Genomic DNA, 7,594 nt, shown 5'->3' on the forward strand with positions numbered 1-7,594 from the left:
TCATAATTTCAGGTGCAAATCACAGCGCTAATTAGCTTTGCCATTGTTGAACAGTCTTCTTTCAGGAGTCTTCGTTTGATTATAGTATGTAAGTTTTCAATGGGATTGATGTCTGGAGAATTTCCAGGCCAGTATAAAATCTCCAGTCCACTTTCTTCAAAGAATGTATGCATTTTACATGAAGTTTGGCATGGTACGTGATCCTGCTGAAAAATGCCATCAAACATCCGCCTAAGATGTTTTGGGGTAGTTTTAGTGCTAAAGGCATTGGACGGCTCATTAACGTAGAGGGAATGATAAATAGTGATACATACAAGGCTATTTTGTAGAGTCATTCGCTTCCTAGTATGACAAGGGACTTTCCTGATGGAGATTGCATTTTTCAGCAGGATCACACACCACGCCATACTTCATGTAATATGAGCATATTCTTTGAAGAAAGTGGACTGGAGATTTTACACTGGCCTGGAAATTCTCCAGACATCAATCCCATTGAAAACTTGTGAGCTATAATCAAACAAAGACTACTGAAAGAAGACTTTGACAATGGCCAAGCTAATTTGTGCTGTAATTAGGACCTGGTATTGTGATGAGCAAGTGACTAAAATGTGTTCAAATTTGGTGAAATCCATGCCAAATTGTCTTCAAATGCTTATAAGCAAAAGTAGGTCATATCTCCTATTAATTACCGTAAAATGGGGCAACTTTGACCACTTTTTTTTCAAAATGCCATTATTTTACTAGACAAGTTAAACTTCAATTGAAACATGCAAAATACAGGTCTATACTCTAGCTTCAATCACCATAAATTGCTGGCTACTGCCTCTCATAGTTTTGATGTAATTTCAAAAAAAGTGATGGTCTATGTTACCCCCCACTTTGGGGTTCCTTTGACTGGGTTTTGGTAAAATAACTCCAAATAACTTCAGGTTTTGGTGCATTGTAGTAGAACTCTTCTAGTTACATATGCAAATGACAAATTTTAGGAAAGTGTCATAGTTTGCAAATTGGGGTGCTGCCCCCAAATGGGCAAAATGTGACCACCTAATGGCAGCTGTGATGGGGTAACATTGATGGGCTTGGAAATTAAGTTAAAATTACCATATATAAGACTCTGTAGAGTCTGAAACAAAGAAAAAACATTAATAGGTGTATCAAACATAAAATATGTTATATAGGTACCTATGGTACCGTCAACCAGGGCTACTTGGGACTGGCGGGGCTACTCAGGACAGTCATCCGACATGGCGTAAAACTGTTATAGTAGCAAAACTAATTGGAATATTGCAAAACTAAATTTAGTGGCGTAAACATCAACATTTTTCCTATCTATGTAGTATAAAGGAAGTTGAAAAATACTACATTTACTAGCTTTGAAAAATTCCTGAAAAAATGGTGAAAAAATTACAGATACAGAAAAAATGCTATAAGGCTGCTGATATGAAGCTTGCAGTGGACAAGGTTGTTGTAAATGCTCAATGGCATGTTCATGGATATGGTAATATCACATCAATAATACAGTAATATTGCATCAATAATCAATAATATGGTACCGTCAACTGGGGTGACTTGGGCTGCGTTTTTTATTTTGTTTTGCAAACAAAAGCAGGATCATAAACGATGGCCAAAGTCACTCTGGCATTTATGACCTTGTTTACGACCCTGGCATTTATGACCCCGTTTTTGTTTGCAAAACAAAATCAAAAATGGGGCTGAAGTCACCCCAATTGACAGTAATTAATGTTTATGGTAATATCAATAAATGAAAAACAAGTAAAAATCGCTGAAAATGTGATTTATTCTACCTCTACATCATCTACAATGAAAGAGGAGGACTTCAGAGTACTGTTAGTAATTGACGAGTACGCTCTGCATGCTTCAAATATTTTAAAATGAAGTTTAATTCCCAGTGTCCCAAGTAGCCCCACACGACCGGGCTACTTGGGACACTCTTTTTTTGCTTCTGGCACCTTACGAATAGCATATGGATTTTTTTTTAAGATGCCATTCGATAGCCCTTGCAAAGAGCTATAAAATGAGCCTAAATTTGTTTATGAAATGTTTCATGGTAAGAAGTTATGAATGAAAAATGTTCAAAAGTGTCCCGAGTAGCCCCGGTTGACGGTTAATGGTAATCTTAACTTAATTTCCAAGCCGGTCAATGTTACCCCGTCACGGCTGCCATTAGGTGGTCAGAGTTCCCCCATTGGGGGCGACCATTGTTATGATTTTTTAAATAAAACTTCAATGTGGCAAATAATCGTGTTATTTCAACCACAGTCCGAACTAATTTGCACAATACTGTACATACAGGTGGAGTGAGAGGAGGGAAGACAAATGTTTAATGTAAAATGGGGATGAGAAGGAAACGTGGAGCACTTGTTGATGGAATGTGAGGCGTATGAGAGAGAGCATCAGTCTATGATGGAGGTGATTCTGAATAAGGGAGGTGCAATTAACAAAGTGGGGTAAGAGAGAACAAGCAAAGAGTGGATGACAATGATTTTTGGTCTCTCTGATGGAACAACCCACTGTGCAGAGAGTGGATGATTATTGCAAGATCTTTGGCAATGCTTCAGTAGCAAAATTCAAGCCTTCAGAAGATCTTGCCGACACATTTAGATTGAAATTCTTGCATTTAATATATTTGTCAGTCTTCAGCCAACTATTTAGAGAAAAATAAGGTTTCCGGTACGTTGGATGGATCAGGATGCAGTAAAGCTTGCCCGGAAATCGGTTGCGATGAGTTCCCACCAAAAAAATGTAAACAAAATGTAGTTGCGGTCACATTAGAGCGGTCAGGCTGCATCATCACATGTTCAGTTGACACTCGCTGTACAATTGGACTAGTCGTTTTTAGGGTAAAATTAGTTAGTTGGCGTATCACGTGCATGCAACCTTGTAAATAAGTTTGTGGCTTGTAAATAATTTTTCATTACTCAGTGTAAATGGCTTTTCATTAAAAATTACCCGACGACGCATCTTGAAAACGGTTGGCAACGCTTTGGGCTTAAAAATCCATATATTGGCGACGCTGCTTCCACCTTCTGCACCCTGGGGAACAACTGTAGCTATGTTTGAGAGTGTGAAGAGATATTTGAAGAACATGTGGAGGTTGAGGGAAAGGAGGAGGATGATACAAGAGGGGTCTTGAGGAGTGGAGGGTTGAGAGAAGGGAGGGGGAGGTGGTAAGGCAAAAGTGACCATGCTGAATGTTTTAGTACATTATTTCCATGTTCTTTTAGGACGTTGACATGGATGAGAGAATGTTTTAAACTGTAGGATTGTTGTGCAATGCTATAAATTAAATGTTTTATTAACTGTCACTGTCAAGTGTGACACTAACTTTCAATTTTTTGATGCTAGTAAAAGAGTTTTTATGCCACATGAATGACCAACCTGAAGTTTTTGACCAGAGGTCAGTATGCACTCAAACCCAATTCCAATTAATAAAAGTGAAATTGAAAATTATCAAATAGTAATTTGGTATAATTTTCTCAGGCTACTTCAAAAAATTAAATTTATATTAAATTAATTAATTAAAATTATATATTATAATTTTAATTATTAAATTATTGAATATAATTTATATGGAATTAATTAATTAAAATATTAAATACCGTAAACTGGGGTAACTTTGACTCCTGGGGTAACTTTGACCACTTTTGGTTTTTTTAACAAAAACCCCCAAAACTCAAAAACTATTTGACATAGAAAAATTTTGTCAATGGGCATTAAAGGACTAATACTGAGGCTACGAAACACAATAGGAAGATTTAAAAAGTTTGCATATCTAATAGGTTAAAAAATTAAAAATGTGACCCACAAAAAAGAGCTATTATTTAAAGCCTGTCGGAGTACCCTCTCCAATTTTTTTATTTTTTGGTAAAATAACTCCAGGTTTTGATGCATTGTAGTAGAACTCTTCTAGTTACATATGCAAAAGACAAATTTTAGGAAAGTGTCATAGTTTGCAAATGGGGGGCGCCGCCCCCAAATGGGGTAACTTAGACCACCTAATGTCAGCCCTGACGGGGTAACATAGACCGGCTTGGAAGTTAATATAAAATTACCATATATAACATATTTTATGTTTGACAGCCTATTTATGTTTTTTCTTTATGTTTCAGACTCTACAGAGTCTTATATATGGTAATTTTAACTTAATTTCCAAGCCAGTCAATATTACCCCATCAGGGCTGCCATTAGGTAGTCACATTTCCCTCATTATGGGGCGGCGCCCCCCATTTGCAAACTATGACACTTTCCTAAAATTTTTCTTTTGCATATGTAACTAGAAGAGTTCTACTACAATGCATGGAGTTATTTGGAGTTATTTTACCAAAAAATAAAATTGATTTTACCACCCGGTCAAAGAAACCCCCAGAGCTGGGGTAACAAAGACCATCACTTTTTTTTTAAATTACATCAAAACTATGAGAGGCAGAAGCCAGCAATTTATGATGAGTAAAGCTAGAGTATAGACCTGTATTTTGCACGTTTCAATTTAAGTTTAACTTATCTAGTAAAAAAAATTACATTTTGAAAAAAAAGTGGTCAAAGTTACCTCAGTTTATGGTACATTATATTAAATATTATACTTTCTGCATTTTTATATTTAAAAATGTAGAAAGAACATTAATTGTTGTCCAAGTCAAAACTTCCATTTAAATACTCATAGGCTCATAGCTATTTCAATTCCTGGGCATGGCAGGTTTTAGAGCTGAATGTCTAGTGTCTACATTTAATTTGCATGTGATCATGTTTGGTAATGTAGGTAACTTGCCTGCTAAAAGATTAAGAAAGGATAAAATTGGCCTTATATATGTACATTTTTGTCTGGTGGATTCTGTCCATTTCTATAGTTTGATTCACAAAGTTCCCATGCTTGCAAAATATCTTTTAGCCCCATCAAATCATCAATACAGAGGCTAGACCAGGCATGGAATAGGGTAAACACGGTATATTCCGTCACATTAAGGATGCATCGAGAAATGAAAAACTATAAAAAAATAACCGTATGCGTTACTCAAGTTCTGTTTGCTTTATGTGACTCTCAAAACACCGCACTACGCGTCAGCAACAATAAAACGTCACAAAATGTTGCCATATTTATTTAAAAGCCTTTAGAATGCAAACCTACCAAATCCCTATATTCCGTCACTGTGTGTGGCTATATTTGGCATGTGGTGAGGCGTATTCCGTCCGCGCTTCAAATTCTACTGATACGTAATGCCGTCATCCATGTGTTAAAATTCCGTTCGCTGTGTGAGCTGTATTGGAATACAACACGGCTTTGAATTAGAACACTAATGAATATTGAACACTACTTGATTATGCTTTTAATTAACAACTATTAAGCTTTTAATTAAGCAAATTTTAATTTTTGTACATAGCTTTAAGCTTGGAACGATCTGTGTGTGTCCAATTCAAGTTGTGACAGAATTAGTTTTCATGTGTCTAAATCCATTTCTCAACTTAATCATCTATTAATTTATTTACCACTTGAAATCAGCAAATACAAGTATACTTAAAGGAAAAACTAGAGAGGTGACGGAATTACCCACGATGTCGGAATATACCACGTTACCCTATATCTACTTGGCAAGCCGCAACTGAATTTTTTGAGCCATGGTTTTATGGATTTGCCAGCCATGATTCCATTTCTTCCAGCTGTGATTCCATTTCACCGAGCCATGAATTCCATATCTTGGCCATGAAAAGCCATTTACAAGGCACAATTTATTTACAAAGTCCATGCACGTGTTACCCCAAATCTCTAATTTTACCCTAAAACAGTCAAATGGCAAAGATAAAATTTGTCTTTATTGTAAGTTGAGCATGTGTTAATGCAGTCTGACCACTTTGACATGACCGCAATAGACTCCTGCGTTTGGTATTTTTTTCAATCCGAGACGAGACGAGACGAGACAAAGGGCCAAGGGCATGGGGCCTTGCGAAGGGTTAAGACCGCGGACCGCCGCACGGCGGTGGACCGACATAAGTACCTCTCTTCATAGACTTCCACTTATCCACTATGATCCTGAGTGTGGGCTACGGGCCTACGGCTAGTGATAAAATTTAAACAGTCTCAGACACAATTAGATTTTTAAAGCCATAACTTGATTTCTTTGCTCAAGTTCAGTTTTTGAACCATAAATTCTAACACTGACAGAGTGACAGTACCTAACAGGCCATGAAAAGGCAGAAAAGCCAATTCATAGCCGGGAATTTGCTGTGCATTTATTACCAATATTATGCCATGTTACCAGTGGGCAGTGACCACGCACATGTAATTATGTGTGATTGCATATGTACTGAAAAATAAATAATGTACCTAGCTACATCTAATTTCTTCCACTACCATCAGTTTATTAATGAGGGGCCGAGGGCAAGTTTAAAATGTAATTGTAAACACATGACAGTTGGTATTTGAAAACTTCAGTGTAAATGTTAATTATTTCGAAATATATTTGAAAATTACTAGAACAACTGAACTTATGTCACATATTTCATAAACTTACTTGAGCCCAGCAACTCTCCAAAAGGCCGTCATTTTGCTCTTAACTAGCAACTGCTTTTAGTCGTCACCGGTAAATTCCGTTGTTTCCGAAGTCAAACAATTGCGGAAGAATAGAATTNTGCTCCAGTAACGCTTAGTTTCGTAGCCTTGCTACATTAAGTGGCTTTTCTTATACGCGCGGGACTTTGTCGCGCTGTCCTGAGAAGTTAACTTTTTGTCACGGCAAAACCTATCTCCTCCTAGAGTTTTAAATCTACAGCAATGGGAGATATACCATTCGATTCGTTATTAAAATATCCACCGATTCATCGTAGTTTTTTTCGAATTTCGTTATAGTTTTGGAAATATTTTGAAAAAAGGGGGAGGAAATTGCAAAAAAGCGAAAATTTTTGGAAAAATAATCCCACATCCACAAAAATTCGAAAAAAAGCTACGACGAATCGATAGATATGGTCCTTACGCATCGAATGAAATGCGTCTCGATGTTGTAGCTTCGAAATCCTAGGAGGAGATAGTTTTCTACGGTACCCCATTTTTGGACGTTTTCTAAGAATTTCACGTTTTCTTTCATTTTTTGAAAAATACACACGAACAAAAAAGTCTTCGAATTCTGTTTTGCATATGTGTACCAAGTTTCAAAACGATCTGTCTGTAAACAAAAAAGTTTTTTCACCATCCAGACGCTCCCCTTAATACCTTAATATGTAGTATCCTACAATTTTCTTTTAAGTGTGTCTGCCCGATTGCATGAAAATGCATCTCTCTAGATAGAAATTAATTTATACGTGACTGTTGAAAATTCGTTCCTATAACGCAGGCAATTTAAATGTCCAAACTTATATATCGGCTTCATATATGATTAAAATTTACCAAATTTATAGTAAAACGGAGCTAGTAGCTGAAAATTTAGATAAGCGTTTCAAACAAAATTTTGTTCAATAAATTCGTGAATCGTAGCGATTGAAATCTCTTAAAAAACACCTGTTAAGTATCAAGAGTAATCTAATTCATAATTAATTTTTAGAATTCTTCAAGTAAGGGTAAAGTCATTTGCATTAAGAGCCTTAAAAC

Source organism: Hyalella azteca, unplaced genomic scaffold, assembly GCF_000764305.2.
Source record: "Hyalella azteca isolate HAZT.00-mixed unplaced genomic scaffold, Hazt_2.0.2 contig8377, whole genome shotgun sequence".
NCBI classification, from domain to species: domain Eukaryota; kingdom Metazoa; phylum Arthropoda; class Malacostraca; order Amphipoda; family Hyalellidae; genus Hyalella; species Hyalella azteca.